This window comes from Chamaea fasciata, unplaced genomic scaffold (genome assembly GCF_029207755.1).
Source record: "Chamaea fasciata isolate MVZ Bird 193981 ecotype frontalis unplaced genomic scaffold, bChaFas1.0.hap1 SCAF_6, whole genome shotgun sequence".
In the NCBI taxonomy this organism is placed as follows: domain Eukaryota; kingdom Metazoa; phylum Chordata; class Aves; order Passeriformes; family Sylviidae; genus Chamaea; species Chamaea fasciata.
The window spans coordinates 67,530,619-67,556,837 of NW_027094091.1; the positions used below are offsets into that span (position 1 = coordinate 67,530,619).

The 26,219-nt window shown below is 41.5% G+C and overlaps 1 long non-coding RNA gene across 2 annotated transcripts in view; it reads right to left on the bottom strand.

Annotated features, from left to right (window-relative positions):
- Window positions 1-23,603: 23,603 nt before the first annotated feature.
- Window positions 23,604-26,219, bottom strand: part of LOC136290735 (uncharacterized) — a 39,692-nt gene continuing 37,076 nt past the window's right edge. For both annotated transcript variants that reach the window (XR_010721356.1, XR_010721357.1), the window contains exon 3: window positions 23,604-24,828. This is a non-coding gene — a long non-coding RNA (uncharacterized lncRNA). The remainder of the gene's footprint in view (window positions 24,829-26,219) is intronic.

Sequence of the window (26,219 nt, forward strand, 5' to 3'; positions counted from 1 at the left end):
CACTTAGGAGTCTGCACTGCAAACTACTTTGACACACCGTACCAGTCCAGGTGGGTTTTTGGGTCCATCAGAGGGGTGCACCACGTTACCAACTCTGCCTCACACAGTATTCCCAGCGGAAGGATAAAAAACCCATGTGCTCCCCAGCTCAGAGAGGTAACATGTTGCAACACTAAATCAGGGAGCAGCTTGTGGATTCCAAGGATACAACTACCACACACAGGATTCCTTGCGTTATCCTCAGAGCAAAGAGAAACAGCGCTTCCAATATTAAATGCAATTGGACTTTGGAAGAAGCACGTGATCCTGGTTTCATGGAAACTGGAGTGAAGCTCTGGTTCTGCAGAAGACAACTGGACTTTACCAGGAGAATTTATCGAAGTTCCACACTAAAAAGTTCTCTGAATAAACAGTGCTACTGGAAAATTTTACTAGAACCTTTTGTTTTTCAGCCACAGGGGGACAAAAAAAGAAAAAGTAAGACTCAGAGCAGGAGAGCAAGAGAGGAAATCAGAGACATAATTTCCTACACTGCAGTAAACTTAGCTCCTGCTTGGAGATTAGGATCTCTTTATGAAAAGTGTTTTGGCATAAAATTCTCAAATTCATTTTGTCGCACACTAGAGAAATAGAAAATCAGGAAAGTTTGATGTATATTTACAACTTCCGCCATTAAATAAATGTCATGATTTTTCTAGAACCTACATATCAATGTGAATTATGGTTCAAAATCTCCTATGTTTAGAAGGATAATGAAAGCAGGTACAGAAATTGTTTTTGATGATTTGCTATTTCCTACATGAGAACAATAACCAGACTGTCTCATTACTCAGAAGACACAAACTGCTTAAAAGAAGGAGTGACTGTACCATTAAAACCAGATGAATTCATCAGCTACTTTGGCACTGTACCCCCGGGGTGCATGCTCTATCTTGCATCCTTTTTGTTGTAATTTACTTCCTCAATTTCAGAATCATTATGTGGAGAGCCAAGAGATGTCATTGTAAGTTGCTTTACATCTTCTTTTATTTAGCTGGCAAGTCCTGCTCAATCTTTCGAGAAAAGCTAATATTTTTAGTCATATGTTGTACTTGTGGGTGGTGGCACAAGTAAACAAGACAATTTGTTCTCTGCTTTAGTACCTCTAATGAGAATTAATTCCTGAAATAAAGTCATTCCATTGGCATTGCTGTTCTAGCAGTCTAGGAAAGAAAACAAGGATGAGGGAGAACATCTTGCATGCTCTTTGGCCATCCCTGTCACACAACTGGTGAGTGCAGTCTTAAGTAAACTGAGAACATACCCAGACTCCACATCACCAATTTCTCATCCAGTGGGAAACCCAGCTTGCATGACCAGGAACATCTGCTGCCACTCAGCCCCAGGATGACAGAACTTACATAAGAGTCTATAGTATGCTGTCAACAATTCTGTTTATCTTCTATTGCTCAGGTACTGGTTATCGTTAAATAATTATGACTGGATTTGCACAAAGGGCAGGAATATAACCATCTTGCTGATATAGATTCCAGCATATCCTCCCCTCTATGACAACACTGATTCCTTGAGTAAAAACGTCTTTTATTCACATTAAGACGTAAGCTAGAAATCATCCCTCCCTGGCTGCTGCTTCCACAATTGCACTGAGACTGGATTCTCAGGAGCTGGAATGTTGCTTTGGAGAGTTACAGGCTGCACAGGCACTTTCAGCATTTCAGCCCGTGTTACTTAATCCTTTCACACCGCATTGGAGGCCAGCAGAAGAACACAGTGTTCAGCCCTTAGCACAGCCAAGTTTAAAACACATCAAATCTGGTTTGAACTAAATGCTTTTGTAAATAGGATGTAACCCTTCTTTGCAACGGCTGCAGGACTGAGTTCATCTTTTCAATGCTACAAGAAGAGTTTTTTGCAATATAGTCAATCTTACATCTAGAATCTTGCTACTATTATTATTATTATTATTATTATTATTATTATTATTATACTTTAAACAGGAAACTTCTGTGAGAGAGGAGGGGTCTGCCCCATTTTAGTCTGGGCCCTCTGAGAGACACCACAGGCACTTCACAAAGCCCATGTCCTCCCCCAAAGTAGTTTTATACACAAATCATCACACATGATTAAACAAGACACAGAAGCATACAGATTTTGCAGCTAATGGTGAATAGCATAAGTAAAATAGAGGGCACCCTCTATTGTTCCCTCAGAACATTTCCTGGGCATATTGTTTAAAGGAGAAAAAAAATTATTTGGTTCACGTATATGACTTTGGCTAGAAAGTCAAAGTCACAGCATTATCACCAGTGTTCCCTTCTCCCCTCTGGAAGAAAACACAACTCCTGGCATGTGTTTCTACAGCTGCCCTTTCTACACGGGTGCTCTACCTTCATTTTCTACTTAACACGTCCTTTAGGAGCTCTAAGAGCTTTAAAACACTTCATTGAACCTCCCAGCACCTTTTTGCTTTGTTGAACCCCCTACTTGTGCTGATGTGTAGATTTACAGAATCATTTGATTTTGAAAAGACCTCTGAGATCATCGAGTTAAACTTTTGATCACCGTTTTGTCAACTAAACCACGGCACTGAGTGCCACATCCAGTAATTTCCTGGGCACCTCCAGGGATGGGACTCCACCACCTCCCTGGGAACTTTGTTCCAATGTTTAATGACCCTTTCCATGAAGAAATTCTTCCTGATGTCCAACCTGAACCTCCTTTGGCACAAGCTGAGGCCACGTCCTCGTGTCCTGTCACTAGCTGCCTGGGAGAATTCTGATTGAGAATTCGGGTAGTGCACACAAACCACCCCCCGGCATCTTGCTGAAAGTCATCCTGCCATGCAAGTCCTGCTCTACAAAAAAGAGAAACTGCAACAATAGGATATTCCGCTTCAGACCTTTTCAACACAGGACAGAGGGGGGATGGTCTGTAACCAAGCAGAAAGACATTCTGGGTTGGTTTCCGTTCTTTTTCTTTGTCTCCAGTTTTTAAGATACTTGTAGTGACTTAGAAAACAAGAGATGACTTTTCCTTCTATTCAGCTCCCAGAGAATGATGACAAGCAAGGAACACCCTGCATCTCAGAGCATCAGAGCCTGCCCTGCCACTTACTTCCCCTTCCCTGCTGCTCTCAGCTGTTCTCACTTCTGGGCTCTGGTCTCTAGTTTCAACTTCCATGGCACGCTTTATTTTTTAACAGAGCAGTAATTGTACATGTTGAGCATTAGAAACACCAGCCCAGTACCAATATAAAACAAATCTGAGAATGAAAATGGCTCCAAGGTGGCCAAACCAAACATAGCAGCCTAGTAAGGCCATCCTAGGTTTGCTCTAGAAAGAGGTAATGGACAAGTTTCCAGTGAAGTAGTATTCCTGTGAGAAATTTGCTGAAACTTTCTGGAACTTATTCCAACAAAGAACTTTAGTTGGGATGGAATAAATTAGATGCCCAGCATGGACTGACTTCTGTAGCATCGAGTGCTTTGGCAGGAAAGAGAGGCAATCTAGGAAACCTTCAGCACAGTATTCAGAGTATGCTTCTGAGATGTCACATGTCATCTCCACATTCTCCAGAACAAAAGGAACCTCTTTGGAGCCAGGTTCTCCTTCAGGATAGTGCCCTAGCTAGAGGACTGAGTAACTATTCAGGAAAGTCTTATTCTTCCCTCAGAAGAATCAAAAAATGTTTTTTGAATAAGTCTTAGTTTCACGCTGATGTGGACATTTTCATGACTGAAAAATAAAATATTGTTTGGCTAGATCACTGCTTCTGTGCTTTCCCTCTTTTACTGACAGCTGAAGGTGTCAGTGAATTAGAGTAATGCAAAGGCTTCAGGCCCAATTTGACTCTTCCTGAAGTGTGAATGGCCAGGCCACATCAGCATGTAAGTGAGCTTTATCACAGTTTGCTTTATCCTTTCCTCCCCTGTGAGGTGGCACTGATCTATGCAGTCGTCATGCAGCAGGGAGCCCGGCTGCTGTGTAGACAGTGAGACATTCCAGCTGGTACATCCTGTGGCTGGCTGTCTTCTCCACTGTCTGCTTTAAATCCTGCCACTGAACACCGCTTCTGGTGTCAGTTTAATGCACTGATCTTCAAAAACAAAACTTAATCAAGTTCCAAATCTCTCTGAAAGACTAAGAATTAGGACAGACTCCTCTGGACTTCAGAGACCTTAAAGCCCAAGGACTAAGAGAGCTGAGAAGAACTCAGCTTGTGCTAAGACTCATGGAAGATCTATCTAATCTTAGGAAAGCTGTCAAGAAAATTATTTAGATTAAACCAGTATGGATATCTTTAAAAAGAATGTAAAACTCATTCAGAATCACGAAACAAAAATCCATCCCAGAATATACCACTACATCTTTGTCCTATTGGAAACTCCTGGAAGCAGCATTCTGGGCTACAAAGACCTGAGATCTAAATGACAACATCAATTATTCTGTTAAATCGTATTTCAAATAGAAATATCTTCAATAGATGGGCACTCAGGTTATTACATTAAATCAGTTCCAAGTAACTGAACAGTAAGAGCTATAGCTGAAATAAAAATCTTTGGAGATTTTAGCCCTGAAATTAGAGATGCTTTAGAGAGCAGTCTGCATTGATTCAGAAAGGTTTTTTTCATTGAATGTACTCAAGATTCCAATTCAACAGGATGCCTTGCAAGGTAAAATAAATGGAATATGTAATAGAACATGTTATAGAACACAGCACTGAGTGAAATTCTTCCATCTTCATAGATACTTTCAACAATTTTTCTTTTTTAAGCCTTTCCTGGGATTTCTTATCTTCTCATCTACAAATTCCTTTTCTTCCATCTTTATGTTTTTCTGTTTGACACTCCTTCCTTGTTATAGAAAACAAAAAAGCACATGAATTTTACCCATCTCAGCCACTGGGCAGATTCTTGAATCACTGCTGCAATCACTGAAAAAAAAAAAAAATCCAAGACATCCCAAAAAAAAGGAGACCAAAAACAAAACCAAACCAAACCAAACAAACAACCCTAAAACCCTAAAAAAAACCCCACCCCCAGGAAATAAAACCTCATAGTGATTCTCTATGACTCTGTTGTAAAATTTAATGACACTAAATAGAATGACATCATCAGTCCACAATAGCATAAAATCAAACACAAAATTGAATCTTTCTTGTCAACCTGAAGCAAAATTATCTCCTCCATAATCAGAGAGCTTTGCAGGATCATTTTGAACATGCACACGAGCTAAATTCCTACTTTATTTACCAACAAACATGGCACATAAAAAATAAAGACCTCACCATCATACAGTGTCTCAACTCCATTGACACATAGAACTATATTAGAAGAACAGAACTGTTTTATTTATTTACATATATGTGTATGAATACATATAGGTTTTTTAAAACTCAGGAAAATTTGCAGAACTAAGTCAATCACTTAAGATCTGTAAAATTACCCTTTTGTTTTTTACTTTCATACAAGCCAATGCAAATATTGTTTCAGCTTGTGACAAAAATCAGTTCTCTCCCTTTCTTCTACAAGCTTGCCTGGAATAAGGAGTGTTGTCTAGAATAAATTCGATTCAAGGAGACAAACAGGCAAATCAACTTTAAAAAAACAAAGGTAAGCGATTGATGGATTGACCACTGACCGGTCGACACGCAGCATGCACCACGTGACATTTGAAAAACTATTTCAAAATTTCTTTTTAACATATACTCCACTAGTAATGAAAAATGTGCTGTCACTGATAAGTGGCCTTACCAGAAGAGTTTGTGGTGAGAAGGCTTTGAAAGAAGGAAATGGAAAGGGTATGGCCTTTCATTACATTAGGTAAATCTATTTGACCACAGAGAGGTTGAGGCTCAGCTGCCGAGGTTACCAGCTAAACAGGCCATCAACTTAATTAATGCATGACTTTTCAACCGAGGGCGCATTTTCGCTGCACCCAGCGATCAATGTAATTCTTTACAAGGTTCGCCCCCTGCCACCGGCGCCGCGCTTGGCAGCGCGCCCGCCGGCAGCGCGGCCCCGCTCCGGGAGCACCTTGGGGAGCGGGCGCTTCTCAGGCAGCCGGGGGCCAGATGTGGCCAGCTGTGCGCCACAGGGGAAAGGCGGCCCGAGCCCCGGCTGCCAGCGACGTGCCAGATGATTCCCTTCTCTCAGAAAGGCGCTGCAAACCACTGCCACGCCGCTGCCTCGGACGCCTTCCTCCCCTCCCCGGCCCGAGAGGAAAAGGTGGCCGAGTCTGGGTGAGTGTTTGCAGCAGGCTTCCAGTAAGCACATCCTGTGCACTGACAAGTACAGCGTCCTGTTCCTCAGAGCCCCCTGAAATCCCATTCTTCTGCCTGGCAGCGCCTGTCCTGTACACAAACCTGGGATTTTGGATTCCCGATGCTGTCAAGCGGCTCTTGACGCTGGGAACTGTTACTCCTGAAAAAGTTTTTGTCCTGAAACTTGAAACCAGGTGAAACCTCCTCCTTGCCTCCTTACCTCCCTTCCCCCAGGCAGCCTTGCAGAAGCCTTTGCCAAGTTTCGGGAGCATTTGAGCACACCTGGGTTGAGCCTCAAAAGCTGAGGAAGGATGTGAAGACGTTGATGGAAATTATGCAAAGCAATACCACCACCACCCCCCCCCCCAAGGTTTCACACCGCTTCTGATGTGTTCCTAGGCTACTGAAGCAAATATAAGCAATATAACTTCCCAGGTAGTACAAACGGTGCTCTCAAAACTGCATTTTGGGCCACTTTTGCTGCTGGTTAGAAATGCATCCAAAGCACACTTGTATTCCTCTACTTGCAAATTGTGTCATTAAACTGTGAGTTATGGTATTAAGCACGAGACCAGGTCATAATATCTTGTGCCTCACTTTTTCTGGAAACCCCTGCACTGGAGGCCCACAGCAGAGTCCATGTGCCCTGAGCCTTCTAATTTTCTATCTGATTCCATCCCAGAATACTGACTGCATCCTCTAACTCTTGCCTGAAACCTGTAGGTCCTGCTTAACGTAGTGTATTTGTTCTTTTACTTTTTTTAATTATTCATGTTTTGTAGCCATTAAGTGATAAGAGGCACAAGCCCAGATTAAAAAGGGAATTATCTAAACAGAAATTATACCTTCAATGATAACCACAGCCAAGGTGTGGGTGCTCAGCTCACTTCTTGCCCACATGTCCTGGGAAGGGCAAAGGAGCAACAAAAGTCTAGAGAGGAAACCCTGTGTAGCAAACAGAATTTCCTCATGTTATTAGTCATTTATTAAATAATTAGTGTTACAGATATGTTATTTCTATACAATTGAACATGAGCATGGGGATTAGATCCTGTCTGTCTTTATTACAGGATATTTAAACAGAAAAGGAAGAATTATAGGAAATTTGAAAACTTGTTTTCCAGCTCTAAAAATCCCACCTTGCCTAGTTCATTGCCAGCTGAGCTTCAGCAACCCAAGTCAGGCAGATTCCTTCTCTAAAAGTAAAGCTGGGATTTTTCACAGTCCACTTTTTTTTTTTTTTTAACACCCGTAATTGATTTTGCAGAAAGAAAGAATTCAGACCCATCACTTCCTTTACCTTTGTCTGTTCGTGCCCTTCCTTCAACATCACACGTCTTCACTCACCCTCCTGACAGCATCAGCGCTCATCTTTCTCCCTCTTCTCCCTCAGGATCAGTGCCTACATGTTCTGTGACACCGAAGGGGGACACTTTTTTCGTTACAGAGTCCCATCGTGCCACAGCACAGAGGTTCAGCCAACCAAAGAAGCCGCTATGGGGCAGATCCCCAGTGAAAACCCCACAGAAAAAACGAGGAATTTTTATCCAGCTTTGATTCATATCCTTACTGCAACTCCAAGTCCCTCAGTCTCCTTGCACAGCTAAGTCTGCTTTAGCTTGCTGTCTCTGACAAAACAGAGATGGGACACATTTGTGCCCAAGAAGGGATGCTCATTTAGACAACAGCATAACTGATAATGATTGACCCAGAACTGCAGAGATCTGCTGTAAATTATAGTTTTTGAGGGTTTCCTGGCATAATTTCACCTCCAGTACAAACATGTCTGTGTGCATCTCTTCCTGTGTCACTAAGAGTGGCTTGGTCTGGGAAAGCCAGGTAGTAAATGCCATCCCACTGGGAGCCAGAGCTTGCTTGCTTGCTTTTCAACATAATAAGAGTGGGTCAGACAAAGCATCCTGATTTACTCAGGTGGAAGGACTTTTTCAGAGAGGAATGGAAAAGGAGTGGGTGCGGTGGCTTATGCTAATTATCATCTATTTATTTGGGGAGATAAGCTACTTATACATGGTATGTTTGGTTTGGATTAACTTGGGCAGACACAGAATGACTGTCCACAATTTGACCTTGACATGAGTAACTGGCCTTTGGCAGAGAGGGGGGACTTTGACAGATACTGCCTGAAGAAAAGGATCAGTCACAACCCAACTCCTGCACATGTTGCTCTGGGCAACAGATGAGGGCCGGGAAACACTGGCTGGAAATGGCAAAGGGAGCAGGGGGAGCAAATATGAACTGTGGTCGGAAAAATCAGAAAGCAGAGGAGGGAGGTTGACCAGGGGTACAGACGCCTCCTGTTAATGTCATTTGTTTTGCAATGACAATGTTTGTACCGAGCTGAACTCGAGGACAGGAAAAGGCAGACAATAGCACAAAGCTGCTGCATTGTTTGCCCCATGTGCTCTTTTCTTTCCCCTTGGCTTACCCAGCTGATCATTATGTAACCTATCAACTGGGCTAATTTTCAACCTGCCCAGGATATTCTCAATTATGTACTCTTCATAGAATGTCATGGTTTATTTTTAAAAGGCCCAGAATATTTCCTGTGATTAATGTCTGGATTAGTCGTTGTTTTACAGGGTATATAGACTTGGGTAACAAATCTTAATCCTGACTGAAAGCGCAGTTCAACACGAGCAAGCTTTTAATTTAAGTATCTTAACAAAGGGATTAGATATTCTTCCCCTTCCTTACAAGTCTTCAGAGGAAAAATACAGCAATGGCAGATGAAGTGGGGCATGAAACACATTGTTTTCTGTTCTGGGAAGGTTTGCTTAAAAACCAAGCAGATTTCAAAATGACAAAACATTTTTTCCTGGCAAGTTTGGTATCAGGCTTTGTTTTGCTAAACCTGATTATGTACTTTGGCTGCTCAGCACAGGCATATGTTCCAAACCAATTTAGTCCCTGCTCAGAATGAGTCTCCTTATTTGTCCAACAGCTTCGGAAATCATTTTTTCATGCTGACTTTGAGTGACCGTTTAGCACACACTGCAAAGGTATTCCAGGGACAACAGACCTCTTCAGCAACTGAAGGTCCAATTCAAGACGGTTTTTTTCCTTTTTTTTTTTTTTTTTGACTCCTCTGTTCAAGCTGCATTAATAAAGCTCTTCTCTTTGTTTTTAAACCTGCTGGCCACATTGCACACTTTCCAAGGGAAGAAATGTCAATCAGAGGTTGCAAAATACTACAAAGGTGGGCAAAAGGGTTAAAATTTTTAAAAAAAAAAAAAGTAATGATTTTAACTATAACCCTCATTGCCATGCATTAGAACAACATAACTCTTCATATGTACAAAACTCACAATTTAAGAAGGGAAAGATACCCAGAGCTGCATAAACTCTTCCACATCCTCTTATAAGAATTTGGTTGTTCTGTTTAGACACTTTTAGTGCTCTGTCCAGTTTCTAATCCTGAATGGGAATATTTCTAATGTGGACTTCACAAACGCTGGTCTGCTGGGGAAGAGTGATGCACAGGTTTCAACAGCCAGAACCTCCCCATCATATTTAGCAGAAAACTTTCTCAGACTCAGGATGTTCTCATGTTGGCAAAACTACCAAAATCCTGACAAATAGCGCTGAATCTTTTACAAACACCCCTCCACTAGCACTAAATCCTCCTCCTCGTTGGCATTCATACAATTCCCTTACAGTAAATATTTAGTGAACATCCTCTTCCATTCCTCCTGAGAGAAATTTGCGAGAACACAACACAATTGTATCTGAGAGCAATGCATCTAAATATGGGGGAAACAAAAAACAAACAGGAAAAAATAATAACCACCAAAACTATGGCCTGGTTTGGACTACAGGCAAGGAAACCAGTTTCTCTGGGGCCAGTGAACTGGTACTAGAGGAAGTGGGTCTCCCCATGACGAGGAAATTACGGCCTGCCAAACTGCTCAGCTAGCCACCTCTGCTGTCCTCCCTGGTCACAGGGAACACTTTTGTTAGCCTAGGAAAACCTAAACTGGGCACATTTTTAGACACCAAACACTCACAGCTCAGCTAACAACTCCTTCCCTGGCAATTTCATTGTCACAGCAGCGTCACCACCGGGCCTTATCAATGGGTTGGACAGGCCACCCAAGATAACCCATAATAGGCAGGCAGAAGCAGTGCATACCAATGCTTTTAGCCATGCATAGTGACAGAGAGCAAACAAACTCTGTTGAACATTTTGGCCAGTGCTAATATGACTTGGCTAATGTGAGAGATTAACCTCTCTCTGTTCCAAATCACCCTTCCTGTAAATGAAAATAACTACACCAACCTGCATGCCTCAAGGAAAAACTTTAGCCAATAATGCCTGTTGACAGATTGGCACTAGAAGGTATCACACTCTGCTTTTCCTCACTCAGGGGGAATGACAGATATTTCAGAGGTTCTGATTGTTTTTCACCCTCATGGAGCAGAGAGGACAGGCAGCCCCAGCACAAATAAAATAGCTCCCTTTGCTTTCAGATACCTTAGATCTGTTTCTAAATGGGAAGTAGGTTTCTAACTTCTTTGATTTCCATGACAAGTGGACAGAAGGTTCTCTTAAAAGTGAAACGATCACAAATCTTTTCCAGGATATTGAGAAGTCCCCCTACAACTGAAGGGTGGGTAGTCAGACACCTGCCATGAAGAACAATAAGAAAATTTCCCTCCTTAACTTATACCAAGCTATCTGTTGGTGAAGGATGAAGACAATGCAAAACAGGTCCTACTATCCTTAGCTCTACAAATTGGCCTCTTAAAGAGCAACCTCCAGAGATTTACAGCATAGCCATGTAGTTTTACGTGGGTCTTCTGCAAAAGGAAAATTACTCTCAGCCCGTTGTCATGAAAGCCATTTACATTCATCTCTTCTTTCCAGGGCAACAGAAGGCAGAGTAAAGAGATCAGAATAAAAGGTGTCTAAAACAACAATCTTCAGCAGCAGTGCCTACACATGTCTTTGTAGGAGATTACAGGTTTGATTAATATTCGAGGTCTCTCCTCATTAACCACGGTGCCTTCTGCCTCCAGGTACTGAGCCGAGGGGAGCAGGTCAGTCACACTGACACACAGTTTCTCAAATGTGACAGGTTTCTGCTGCTCGTGGGTGAACTCACTCCAGGATCTTGTAATGCAATCAGGCTGAAATAAACTCTATCTGAAGTAATGGATTGTGTTTCTGCAGGCTTAAGAAGGAGAGACCTGAAACAGATAATCTTTTGTTGCTATCACAGCAATCCCACCCGGGGCACCCTCTGGGGATATGACAGGGCTTCATTCTCCATCAGCTCCTGGTTTACAAATGCTGGGTGGCCAGACACAGCACCTGCTGCACAATGCTCAGCATTTCCTCTGCTCCAGGGAAGTTCATCCCTGTCTTCCTCTCCCAAAAGACAGCACTTGGCCAGGCCAAGTCCAAACTGATGTCTTGAGGGCGGCTATCAAAGGACAGAGGACTGACAAACTCCTAACTGTTCATTACATCAATAGTTCCTTGACAACTTCCAGAATGAGCTGGAAACTGCAGTGAACTACAGACAACTCACGTTTTTTAGTGCTTGCTTTTTAACACCTTGTGTTACATCCCAGTGCTCCAGAGCAACAGTTGTCACCAAGAATACCTGCTACAGTGCAGTACATTTCTTTTAATTTACCTTGAATGCGAGGTAGGGAAGAACATTTCACCAGCAGGTGATGAAATTTGTCAAGACTTGGTGTACAAGCCTTTCAACTAAACTCCCTAAAACTTCAGAGAGAAGTTTTACTTTCTGCCTGCTTTAGTGTCTTTGCCGTGTTGCTAACAACTTCATGCTTTCTTTTTGTCCTGATTCATCCATTTTGTCTGGAATTTGCTACCATTAGAAGATTTGATGGCATGTATCATAGGTAACTGCATCACAAGTTATCAGTAAATTGCTTCCTCAAAAACAATTGGGTTCAGCCAGCAAGGATTGAAAATGCTGCTGTTAGTGCAAGATGCTGTCTGTCTTAACACAATCAAACTGTGAGAAGACATTCAGCAGGACTGGAATTTTTTGCTTAAGCAGGACCATACACAAGAAACTCACCAAACTGTGCAAGGACTGCTTGTGCAGATGAACAGGATGGGGTTGCACAGCCTAGCAATAATTTTCCATTTTCTCCTGGTGCAGCACTTGGGCACAAGGCTGCTGTGTTAATTAAACACAATTCCGCTCCACACCAAACACATATTTGCTTCAAAGTATTTGTTCTTAAGCAATTCCAGGAAACAAACCCTCTAGCTTGTTCCTCCCCTCCATCCTCCCACCTCCTCCCTCCATCCCCTGGAAAGATGCCTTTTAATTCCAACCTTCCACGTATCTCCATGAACAACTGCACTGAGTGGGGCAGGGGGAAAAGCAGACAGCTCTCCTTGGGGACTGGGGAGGCAGCCTTGCAGAGACCTTTTGTTGTTCCCCAGGTAGGATGTTTTAGCTCTCCATCCATGCAGCGTGAATTCCTTTCTCACCACACCCAAGGTCATTTTAATGAAAATTCCTAAACCCATGCCAGGGGGATAGAATTGCTCCTAATCCTTCAGCAACACGTCATTTGATCCCCAGGCCCACTGGGGTTATTATTGTGTGTCTGCAGAGCACAGCAAAGCAGACAGGAGTAGAAAAATGGCAACCACTGCAGGAGATCCCCTTCCCTTTCCCAACCTCTCTTTCAGATCCCCTATTTTTTTCTTTTTTGCTGCCAGAGTGCATTCACCGCCTGCCAGTTTTCAAGGGATAATGCCATGTTTTAAGTCACCCTCTGCCATTCCCTAGAAGCTTTTCCTGCACACGTTTTTAATGAAATTAATGAGGAAGTTTAATTTTAAAGGCAGATTGTTTCCTCTGGTTTGCATTTTGAAAGGAACTGCATGTCTGTGTGGTCCATGCCTTACAGTACTGTACTGATGGTTTACATCTGTGTTCAAGCATCATGTTTTAGCATCATGAAAAACAACACAAAACCAAAATTAAAGTAAAATTGCATTTTTGGCAGGATGCAGAGGAGGGGAAAAGTGCTAGTGAATCCAGTACAACTTCATCTGTTTTTCTGGACTTTTTTCCATGACGCCACAGAGGCCTGTATTTTATAGAGATAGCTTTTGGTAGGTACGGTAAGGTTTCATTTCTTTTCCTCCAGTTGCTTCCTCATAGCCTATCAATGCCAATCAAGGACCGTGATTCCCTTTCCCTATCATGGTGAGATCTGGAAATCCTCTGTGTCCTTGCCTTAGTAAGCCCCAGGCCTCACACAAATTTGCCTGCCTTCACCTATTGGCACTCTTTGCTTTCCCATCACAGACATTTCAGAGCTTTCCAGCCATGCCAAGGAAGACGAACACTTTGAAATTAGCAAATTTCCTCCCCAGTATTTAAGTATGTGTAAGGCTGGGCTCACAAGCTATTTCCTACTCTCTCATCCCTTCCCCAAATATGATAATTTCTGCCCAGTTCTTGTCTACCACCTTTTCACTACCAGAACTCAGAGTGGGGCATAGCAGAGAGGAGCATTCTTATCTCCAAGGAGAAATTTGGCCAAGGTCTCCAGGCATACAACGGCTGAGACAGCGACAGAAAGGAAAATCTTCAGTCCAGGCCAGGAATATGTCCCAGCCTGTTCTAGACCTGATCTGGACAATAAAGGACCAGTGCCACAGAGCATCTCCACTCCTCCAAAGAGCTGCCTAACTCACACCACTATGGGATGAGAGTATTGACAGTATTTACAGTATTTTTCAAGATACAAAAATGTTGCCAAAAAAACACTTTAAAAGTTGTTGATAAAATGACAGAGAAGTAAGACACTGAAGCAAAAAAAAAAAAGGATTTCTTTTAAACAGATATAAATATCTGTCTATGCACACACAGACCTGCAAGTTTCATATTGATAAAAAAATTTTAAATCTACTCATTTCTACCTAAATTGGTGGAGTGGGAATGTGTAGAATTTAGGAACTAGATGAATGCCCAAGAACTACCAGACCCATGTAGTTTCCATGTGGACCATGCTCTCTCTTCAATTTAGCTGCATTCATTCTGAACAATTATTATCCTGTAAATCATTCTTGCTTTATGTCATATACTTTATCACTAGCGACAAAGAAACAGTAAATAGGGCCAAATCTACTGATAAATCAAGCTAGAGCCAGGGATGATGTAAACACACTTGCTCCACCAATCCACCTTCTTCCATCCTGACCTGCCATATTTGTGTTATCCTAAGCCTGGGCCTGATCAGGGAAGCTTCCTTGTGCCAAAAGATTAGGTAATCACACAGAGTTACATACAAAATTTAGGGGGAAAAAAGAACCGTAATTAAAAATATTCATCAGAATTATGTTTAGAAAAAAAAAATGAAAAACAGCAAAATAATTGTCAGAAAAATGTTGGGGACATCACTTTGGGCAATATGTAAAAAATAGATGGATTTTTTTTAAAGGCCATTTTATATAACATTTTTCAGGTGGTGGGTTGGGTGCTTTTTTTAGGATGGGGCAGTCTAGCTTGTGTTATCCTGCAGCCCTTGTACAGCACGATAGGAGACTGATTGATTGATTGGTTGATCACAACTCAGCTTGTCAATGACTAGCATCATAAAAGCAGAGGTAACCCCTGTGGAGGAACTGTGCAGGCAGACTTGACGGATGGATTGAGTACAGCAGAGTCCCACACCGGTCTGAATTGTAAAAGTTAATGCCACACCAGGCAGGGGTCCTCCTGATTGATAGGATGTTTGACTAGCTGGAGCCCAATCCCACAAGGATCACAGTTCTGGGGGTTTATGGTGCACTGAATTCCTCAACGTGACACAAAGCTGGGCTGTAGTTCACATGCCTCTCTCACAAGCTAATCCCAAACATCAATTCATGGAGGTGAGGATTGCCCCTTCTATTGGAGAAGTTAAATGAAGAAATGTCTTAATGTGGCACCTGTCTGGGGACTGGCTGCACAGCCCCGGAGACAGTGTGCTGCTGATATCACACGTGCAATTGCTCACTGGTTTGTTCACAAAGGTGCTTTAGAAAAGAACTCAGAACTTTAAGAAGCCAACCCCTTTCCTCTCTGCTGAAGAGTGGAGTCCTTAGCCTTCAAATCACATTGCCTCAGTATAAAGACTCTTATTGTGGTAGAATTAGAGTAGCTTTGAGCCTTCCTGTCCTGCTGCATTCATACCAAAATAAAACATGAAACTGCAGTGGGCAGGAAATAACTGTGTGTACACACTGACCAAGTTCTTGTATGGTTTTACTCTGAGGAAATTCTACATCATCCAGTGAAAATGTGGAGGAAATTTCCAAAATTATCTGAAGCATGGGTTCTATAGCAAGAAAACATGTTTTCAAGCACAAGGTGCTTTGAGGTTTTATTTGGAATCCAAAAAATCTTGGGTCCATTAAATCTCATCATTTACTGCTGCTACTATGCTGTTGTTGTGACTAGTGACGATTTCAATCTTATTGGGACCTTTTCAATCTCTTTCGGTTTTAATATTAACTTTCTATGTATGCAGTAAAGAAACTACTAGACCTTTTCTCCTTTTAAGTAATTCCCTTATCAATTAGCATGATTTTAATTAAAAATTATGCAACCAATTTATTCACTCAAATTGGGGATAGGTAAACGTACATGCTAATAAGACTACATCATCTTCCTTTGGTACTTAGTTTCCTTGGAGAAAGGGAAGTTCTCAAGTGTGATTTGTGGAAGCTTTAAATATTTGGAAGTGAAGGTACAGAGCCTAGAATACTTTCACTTTTCTCCTCCCAGCTAATAACAACTCAAGTCTCACAGAAAGTCTCTGCACTAAATTTGCTGATGTGCCTGATGTAATTCATATTCGTATCTTCCAAAAAACCCAAAAAGCAGAAAAATTATATGTGGCTGTTCTGCTCATTTCTGGCAAAGTAGTGGTGCAGGACAAAAACAGATATTGCATATGTATGGTGCAAGTACACCAATACTTGGAAATATACTTGGCTGGAAACCTTTCAAAACAAGAAAGAATCAAATGAAACAGGCAAATGCAGGCTGAAATTAGAGCTAAACCCTATGAAGCCTATGAGATTGCCTGAAGTCACAGAGCTCATGCTGCTGGTGGGGCCACTGAAGAAGGAAGATGAGGAAATCCCCTGCTGGATTTTTTGGGCCATTCCATTACATCCTCAAAAATCCAGACAAAATCCCAAGGAATGGCAAGTTGGAAGCCAGAAGCATTCATTCCCCCACGGGGTAACATGCTCCACTTGGCAAAGGAACAACAGCTGCACAAGCAGCAGAGGGAATGGCTCTGCTACAAAAGAGCAAAGCACCTCAGGCAATTTTGAAGAACAGAGGTGGGTGAGATCCTCAGAGGATCTCACAAGGAAGCCATGACAACACTCGCCTGTCACCAGGTAAACAAAGACAAGCTGCAGTGGAAAGGTTACAGGAGTTAGATCGAAACCCAAGAGAACAGTCAAAAGAACCAGACCAACAGGCAACCTCCCTTCCTCTGGGTTAGGAAGCCATGGCCAGGACCATAGAAAGGCAGCAGCTGGTGGGAGGAGAAGGAGAGGTCCTCATGGGAGGCAGCAAGAAGGAAAATCTTGCCTACAGCAAGAACTCCTGGTGGGGTAGAAACATCCACTTCCAGGTAGTGCTGGGCCAGGAACAAAGTGCTGCTATGGCACTGCCCAGCTCTTGCTGCATGAGAGAACACTGTCCACTCTAACCAGCCCATGGGATGTTCCCCATGCCAACACTTTTTCCACAAATGTCTTAAATCTGGCAGGAGCAGCCCTCTACCATGTGTAGGAACTTTCTGTGCTGGGGGAATTCCTCCCTGGACACAGGAGAGTTTTCTGCCTGGCTGTTTGCTGCTTGCAGAGAGACATTTTAATGATGAATTAGGATTTGTGGGTTCATTACAGATATTTTCAGTTTTACCTCAGAGTTATCTAGTATTGACACTTTTTAATTTAATTTAAAACCCAAAAGACATAGCTCTGGAAGCCTCTAGGCACACACTCACTTGTAGGGAAAAATTATTAATTCCCTTTCAGAGAGTAACAACGGCACAACCACTGCTGCTCCTCAGCATGCTGCAGTGGCACACAGGCAGCTAGACAATCAGAGCAAATTGCTTTCCCATCCATTCCAAACACAGGAGGATAGGAGTTTTCATCAGGGGGGGATTACAGTTTAAACATCTGGAAGTTAAACATTTCCTTACACAGTTAAATCTATCGGTTTTGTTTAGTTACATCCCCTCCTCAGCATCCTCATCCAGTTGACTGTCACATCACAAGTTCCAGCTGTTGCCTGAGCTCATGATTCCTGTACTGCTTATCACCCACAGGAAAAAAAACACCCCCACCTCCAAAAAGACACTACAGCCTCTGGGTACTGCAAGACTGACACAAATAGGGAGACAACACATTCAGCTGAAGCCAGCAGGTCTCAGCTGGCAAAAGGACCTACACAAAAGTAATGAGGAACCACACATCTGCTGCAGGACAAGCAGCTAGTGGTAACCTGCTAATAGAGTGTACAGGTGCCATGGCAGCCTCTGAGTTGCAATATGTCTCTGAGTTCAACATACACCACCAGTTAACCCTGATGATACCCTAGAACTCCACATCTTTCATCATTTTAATAACTGGAGAGGGCATTCACTTTCATTTGTCTGGAGCAGAGGTAGGAACACATGCACCTGGGTTAAAAAGCTCAGCTAGGATCTCTTATTGTATAGATACATGTTTCTGTTCTATTAAAAGTTCAGACACAAATTCTAATAACACATGGTGTATGGAAAATTCCTTAGGGCAATATTCCGATTTACCTATTTCCACTGACCCTTGCCTGTGAAACACAGAAAGACAAAGACTGTATGGAGGAGGCTGAATCAGGGTGCTAACATACTTGCTATTGGCATGGAAAGATGCACATATTTCAAGCTCTGATACTTGGAAAAAGAAGGGTTTATTTTGAAGTCATCGCCTTTCAAAACCAATAATTACTGTCATTGACAATCATGATTTATGTAACCTCACTAAAGTGGTTTAGATGCCTGCATGTTTCGGAACTTGCATGGTTTAAAGAGAGAAAAATACATTTTTAAGTATTAGAGCCTTTATAGGAAAAGAAAAACTTTGACTTTTATTTTGTCAGGCAATTATTCTGGAAACATTTTTACCTTTATTACTAAAAGGTACCAAAACAGCCTTACTTCAAAGTCCTTGTATTGTTCCAACATAATCACTTTTTTGGACATGAGAAAAACTGTGGGCAGGTCATAGATTATTGTACAGAACACTCACAAAGGAAATGTGATAGAATCTATCCAACTGATGGGCGACTTCTTTGGCATGAGTCAGATACACTCTTACCTCCATGCTTGTATTTCATTCCTCCCACTGTTAAGAGGAAAAAAAACCTTCTCCATTTGTGTATGGACACACACATTGGTTCCACCCTTGACTCACATGTTGCTCTCGACTCCTCCCAGCCCAGCTGTCCAAAGGTGCACACAACAAAGCCCAACTAATTGCAAAGATTCATTTTGCCAGAGTAGCTCAGCCCAACACTTAACCAACACACCTTGCATCATTCATTCCCTTACTACAGTAACACAATAATGTTTCCCATCAAGCTTTGGTTTTGTAGCTGTTATTTTCTCAGTGGAAGATCTAAGATAGCATGGCAAACTCTTGTTTCACATACCACTAGATGGTCCTGAAACAACCAGAGGCTTTTTGTTTCCAACAAGAAGCTTGCAAACCCTTTCCTTCCCCAGTAAATCTGGTTTCTCATGCAAACCCCAACAATTGCAGGGCTAAATGCATACATTCTTCCTCTCAGCTAACATGCCATATAGTGTAGGAAAACTGCATTCCCCAAATTGGGAGTTAAATACAATCAATTGGTCTGGCTACCCATGACAGTTGGAAAAGCTTGTTTCTGTACCTCTTACCCAGTTCTGAGCCAGGACTTGAACCTACATCTCTAGATGATCATCTTGTCCTGGCTCTAAAATCTGTTTCTTCTCCTCTGATGGTTCTGCTTTGTACAAATATGCCAACATTCAATGGACACCTGGAGACCACATGAATACCTTCATGGTGTCTCCCTTACTCCCTCCCTTTGGTCTAAGCCTGTGTCTTTATCCTGGACATCTCTAACTACCTCTTTTGTCAGCAAGTTATTTTCCATGCAGCTGGATCCACCCAGATCCCAGCCTCAAGCTGATTAGAAGCCTGGATACCTGACTTAGAGCTGCAGGTCCCATAGGTAGCAGGACACCCAAAACCTGGGCTATTTAACCTCTTGTCTGCCTGTTCTGTAGCTTCATTTCCTTCCTGCCCTGCTCCCCCACCCTTTCTGGCAGAGAAAAAAAAACCTGTGATATAAGTCCTGGAAGAAAATAGATGAAATTAATGGTTAAACTTGGTTGTTTTTTTTGTTAACTGCAGTCTCATAGAGCAAAAGAGGTATTTCAGCAACTAGTATACAGTTGCAGCACCCAACACTTCCTTTCACAAATACCAGGCAAAAAAAAATAAAAAAAGCTTTCAATCTTGCTGAAAAGAAAATAAAACAAATATTATTAAAATGAAATAAAGAATGCCTTACCACATCTTCTGACATTGTTTAATGAGGAGCTTTACGGCACCTATGTGTAGTGAAGGGGGCTTCCCTGAATGTCATTCAGAAGAAATGTCGCCAACACCTGCGTGGGGCATGGATGGCCTCCCCTGAAGATATTTCCTTCTCTATTCACATAGCTTCTCTGTGTTCTTCATTCCTGTAATTTAATCATTAAACCAACGTCAGAGACTTCCCATTCTACCCCGATGCATCACAAGGATGACCCTTCCAAGAGATGTTACCAGCCAAATCACATTTTTCCTCATCAGGTTCATTTATGGTACAGTCATGGGGGTGGGGAGATCAGCACTTAAAAGTAACTGGTAAAGTCAAGCTTTTGGCCAAGGTGTGTTGCCAGCAGGTGCCATTGGCAACTTTCACACCAGTGGAACTTCCACTTGTTTCATTTTTTCCAAAGGAAGTACTTGAGAAAAGGTAAGTAAGAGTGACGTTCCATTAACCAAATAAACACTGAAAGACAATGACAGAGCCTGAGAGACAGAGACAGACATTTGAGGATATTACACTCCCACTTCCCGCCCCCCCCCCCCCCAACCCATGTCTTTGTCTTGCATGAGACAAAAGCTAAGTTAACGGAGATGATAAGTTAGGATTTTGATAACTGGTACAAAATAAGGTAAGTGATGGATTATAGTCGCGTTTGGATGCTTCTACATAACCAAAAATCACCACTTTAATTGGCACAAACAGCAACCTCATCAGCAGTGTTACTAGAGAGACCAAGGGCCAGATAGTTTTCAACATTATACAGTAAATGCTCAGAACAGATGTCAGGCAAAAAAAAAAATCCATTTTTCTGAAGATCTTGAAGTTCAATTTCTTTCTAATTTAGGAAGGAAAAAAAATCCATAAAAATAGATTCTAAGGACAAAAGTTTAACTCAAAACATGTTATGAGTTTTCTTTTTCCTACTGCCTAAACACCACAGGGATTCCACACTTCAAAAATATTCTGAAATTAGTTTGCCTCCTGGTGATAAAAAGGCACTTCCTCTGTGTCTGCCTAACACTTCAGTGGAAACAGTTTCATAACCAGCCCGTTTCACCAAAATGGAACTTTCTGTGAGAACTCAGATGATCCTAAGGGAAAACAAGCAAAAAAGAGCATGTAAACTGTATTTCTAAGTTGTAATACCATCTGACAGTAACAGCAGGATCTGAGAGAAATTGTTTGCTGAATATTCTGGCCAGCTTGCTCCTGCCCATTCTGGGAACACAGTCCTTTATAGCTGCATGTAATGAAACTCTGTGGTAATTCTGTAGGCATCAGCTAAACAGGAGCACCAGTGGGAAGGGAAAAGATGGCAAATGCTTGGGGCAAAGACCAAATGATCTCTACACAACCACTTTCCACAATTGCTTTAGCAAATCAGTTTATTCAAAGGCATGGTGGTAGGAAAGGAAACTTTTATACAAGTATTTTTTGTATGTTAGCTAAAATTGAACTAAAACATTCACCTCAAAGTCAGCACTTTAATCATTCAGTTACACTCAGATAATCAACACAAGGATATGATACCACAGAGCCATAAATTTCATAGCCTCAAAAACTTGGAACAGCTTGGAAAGGATATTTCAGCCTGAGAAGACATTGAAGATTTCTTGAACATACATAATAAAGATGATTCTCCTAGATCATTTTCTAAATAGCTTTCAAAAATAAATGTGAGAACCATAATTCTTACATAGCTCATATTCTGAATCACAACTGTCCTCTCCTGAACTACTTGTTCACCAAACATTACTTTCACTCAATATCTAAGAGAACACCAATTAGAATGGCAAGAAAGAGGGGGAGGAGCATAAAACAAATATTCTCAAATTAGAAGATGCCAAATTATACCCCAGGCAACTATCTTTGTGAGTAATTCCACCCACTCAACTCCCTCACAGCCAGCCTCCCTCTTTCTGAAGGAAGTCTGTGTTTTCTGTATTTTCCTAGAAATGATAAGAAGTAGGAGCGGGATTTGTTGTAATCGCAGGGGTAAGCTGCACATGTTCCACATCAATATTCTGTAAGACAGAAAATCTGTCTGCACTGTTAGATGCATCTCTCAAGTGACAAGAGCTCATTTATTCTCTTTTCAGTGCAGGTTTTCTCTGAGGAGAGAAAACCCACAACAAAAGCACAGCCACTGATGGAGAGCAGTTATTGGCAGGGCTCGCCTGAGAGAAAGTCACACACACAGTCCCATGGAGGGTAATTCTGCACTCTCCCAGACCATTTCTATCTACCAGGGAGAACCACCACCCCTTCTCTTCATATGACAAAAGTACACAAGGAACTAGACCCATGAGTGGATAAGAGCAGGGTCTGTCATTAGGCTGACATACAGCAATACTGCCACAGTAATTTTTCCCCTGCATCATTGTTTCTCCCATAATCAATAGCTGAATTCTCTGTGTTCAAATTGCCTTTCAGGAGTCCTTTCTACTGAAAGATCCTCTCCCCAGAAAGTGTCCTGAACTTTCAGGCGTCATTTGACCAGTAGAAAAAGAAAATTGGGTTCAAAGCTGTAAAACAGCAAGTGTCACGTCAAGAAGAATTTGTAGCAGGTACTGTGACCTGACTGGTTTACTTATCAGTATCAAGTGCAACTACTAGTCCCAGAGATAACATTATTGAAATTCCAGCAGTGCATGAACAACATGCTGAAACTTGTTTCCTTGCACAATTTATCACTAAGTTATTCTTACAAGAAATTCAACATGCTTCTGTTCAGAATTGGAGTGTTTTTACTTTGTGGACTCAGATTTTAGGGCTCCGGAAGCCAAGTGCAAGCCACCTGCAAAAAGCAGGGAAAATAAACTTCCCCAATTTTGCAGGACAGAAAATCCCCATGAGTGGAACCTCTGTATTTCCAGTATCACAAGTGGTTGGAGCAAACAGAAACAGTAAGGATTTTCAATTGATTTGATGGAAACATTTCTGATGATAGCCATTCATTTTCACCCTCCTCAAAATGAGCCATAATTAGCCTTGAATTCACAAATGGAACTTAAAAACTAAACACCCAGAGTTCAAACACCTCCACTTTCTCTGCCAATAGATGGCTTAGACCATTAGAGATGTTCCCAAGCAGGAGCATGTCTGCAACAGCACTTCCCCTGTCAATAATTGCATCTCTTAAAGAAATTCAATAAGAAGCAAAGGGGAACGAAAATTAAAACTGGGGAAAGCGAGTATCCTGGGAGGGGAAGTGAGAACAAAACCGTTCAGGCTTATGCAGCCAGCCATCTGCAAAGCTGAAGGTTTCACAAAGAAAAAAAGCCTCTACTGTTCCTGAATCAATGACTTCCCATTTACAAGCAAGCTCACTCTGAAAGACTTTCAAAATGGCTCTCAAGGAACCCATGCCAACTGTGAGGTCTGTTTTCTCTGCTCTGTCCCCCTCCCCTCTTTCTTTCCCAGTCACAAGGATGTAAGTATTTATCAGTCCTGTAACCCTGCCAGCATACACTGGAAGGAGTCAAAGGGACCTGGCACTGAATCACAGGGATTTGTGTTGCTAATAAATACAGCAGGCCCCATCCATTGTTGATTAATTTTGACTGAAATCTAAACACCAAACAACAAACAGTCTTCTGAACTGTTTTGGTCCCCATTAGTTTGATGTGTTTATTAGACAAGACTGTATTCTTTCAAGTTTATTAACAACAGATTAGAGTATCTGCAAACAAATATAGGAGTTTTATTATTTAAAGGTGTGGGCACCGTACACAAACATCTTTTGGATTTGACAATAAATAAAACCAAAATTCCCATATCAAACCGTACTTAAGGTGACAAAAAATATTCCAACTAGTTAAAGTGCAGCACAGTGCCAGCCCTCCACCTTTTCAAAAGTTTCAGCTCAGTAGCTGCAGAATGACACCTCTGGCATACACAAAGACCAAAGATAAATTTTAAAAGACACAAAGAAAAGCAAAGTATAGAGAAACCACAGAAATTGCACTAGTTCATGAAGGAGTCACAGTAAACAGGAGAGGTTTGGTACTTCTGTAATATATTTTGCAGGTAAAGAAATTCCTTTGAATTAGTTTTGTTTGCTAAATCAACATACAAGCATTCCAGCAGGTCATAGGAAAAGCCATCAAATCACTATTAAACCCCACAATTTCTTGCCCCCAAGATTTTATATCTTTCAAACAGGTGTTTACTGGGCTGAAGCACCCAGTAACAACCAAGCAAAGTACTTGCAAAAACATTTTTAAACCTTCTAACCTGGGATCTGCCAGGCTGGGAGCGGCACTCTGGAAAGAGACCCAGGTATCCCAGTGTACAATGAGCTGCATCACCTGCAAGATAAAGAAGTCCTTACCCCATTCAACACTTCTCAGGCTACACCTGGAATGTTGTGCTCAGTTTTAGTCCCCAATATGCTAAAAAGTCATGGATGGGCTGGAGAAGGTCCAGGGAGGGGCCACAAAGATGATCAAAGGACTGGGAAGTTTGCCATGCAAGGCAAGGCTGAGGGAACTGGGAAGTTCAGCCTGGAGAAAGGAATGCTTAAGGGAGTTTTCAGTCTCTAGATGGGTGGCTACACAGAAGATGTAGGAAAGAAGATGAAAAGGAAGATGGTGATTCCCTTTTTATGGGGAATCACATGGAAAAGATCTGGGGTAATGGTTACAAGTTGGTTTCAGGGAGATTCTGATTGGACACAAGAGAGAAAGTTTTCCCCGTGAGAATAATCAGCTGTCAGAATATTTTCCACAGACAAGTGATGGATCCCCAAACATGTGACATTTATAAAATACAGCTGCACTGGGTGCTGGGCCATCTTGTCTGGATCATGTTTTTGTGAGAAGTCAGACCAGATAATCCTTGAGGTCCCTCCAAACCTGGTAATCTATGATTCTATGATGATACTCAAAATACAACGAACTGAAGAACCTAAAATCAGAGACAAAAGCCTTTAGTAGGATGCAAAGGGTCACTGCAGAAGAAAAACACAAATATTTATTAATTTTCTAGTAACATTATCTAAGACTGAACAATAATATGTTATTTCCCCTAATCTCCTGCTAAAAAAAATAACTTTGGACTACTCCTATTTTAATTCATAGACTGATAGGATATGTCAAGATGCTTTTTGTTTCTGTCCTAAGTTTTATTTTAGTCATTCCTCTTCAGATATTCACAGGCCTTTGAGTTTAGATGGCAATAAATTAAAGTGTATCATTACTACTTAGATGGATGACAACACTAAATTTTAACCCAATCAAGGATCAAACCAAGGCCAGTTCAAAAGGAATAAAACAAAACCTTCCTTGTTTGATGCACTGAAATCAAATAATAATTTCTGCCTCAAGGGAAATATGATTTGTAACCATCAGCTGGCAATATCATGAAAACACATACTATTAGATTTTGCATCTTAGAGTTTTCCAACGCACTAAAATTACAACCTACTAATATCTATGCACCCCCAAAAGATTGGGATGCAAAGATACAACTGCAGTTACTGAGATTTTAGCATGGAAGGTCAGTGTGAGCTGCCAGGAGTCAAGAGTTCAGACTCAGCCCTGACTTAGACTTTGGGAATAGAATTCTGCACCAAAACCCACATATATGAGGAGAAATTAATACTGAAGTGGTGCTAATCTCACCTGTGTTTTCCATAGCATAATAATATATCCTTTATCTTTTTCTTTTACCCAGGCCAACTTTTTTTTTACTATGATTGCCACTGTACATCAGTCAGATGTGTGCACTGAGGGAGCTCTCATATCTAAGCCTTATGTTACTCCAGTTAATTCAAAACTCAATAATAAATAAGACAAAATAACTAATAAAAAATAGTCACTGTTTTCCAGTAGCAGAAATCCTACCCTTCCAACAAAAAATTTAGTTTCTCAATGCACTGTTCTGTCACTGGTTTTATTAGAAATTTCTGACTCCCTAATAAATATCCTCAATAAACAGTGATGAAAAGTTTGCTCCACAGATCAAATAGTCAAGTACCCAAATAGCTTTTCAATTTAATGGGCTCTTTCAAGCATTATTTCAATGTGCTGTGTTGTCATAACACTGCCTGTTACTTGACCATAAACTCACTCAAGAGGAAAAGTCATGCTGATCTTACAAAGGCTTATTAGCCTTCATTGTAGATTCAAATTTTATAATTTATTAATCTAAAGAAGAAGACTACCTAATAGAAACTTTACGGGAGTGAGGAGCTGTTTATTTTACAGTTTTCAAAATATCTTTCTATTGTTTGGACAAACCTATCTTCACAAGCAGATGTGAATGTCAGTACAGGCAAGTGCTCATAGGAGGGCTTT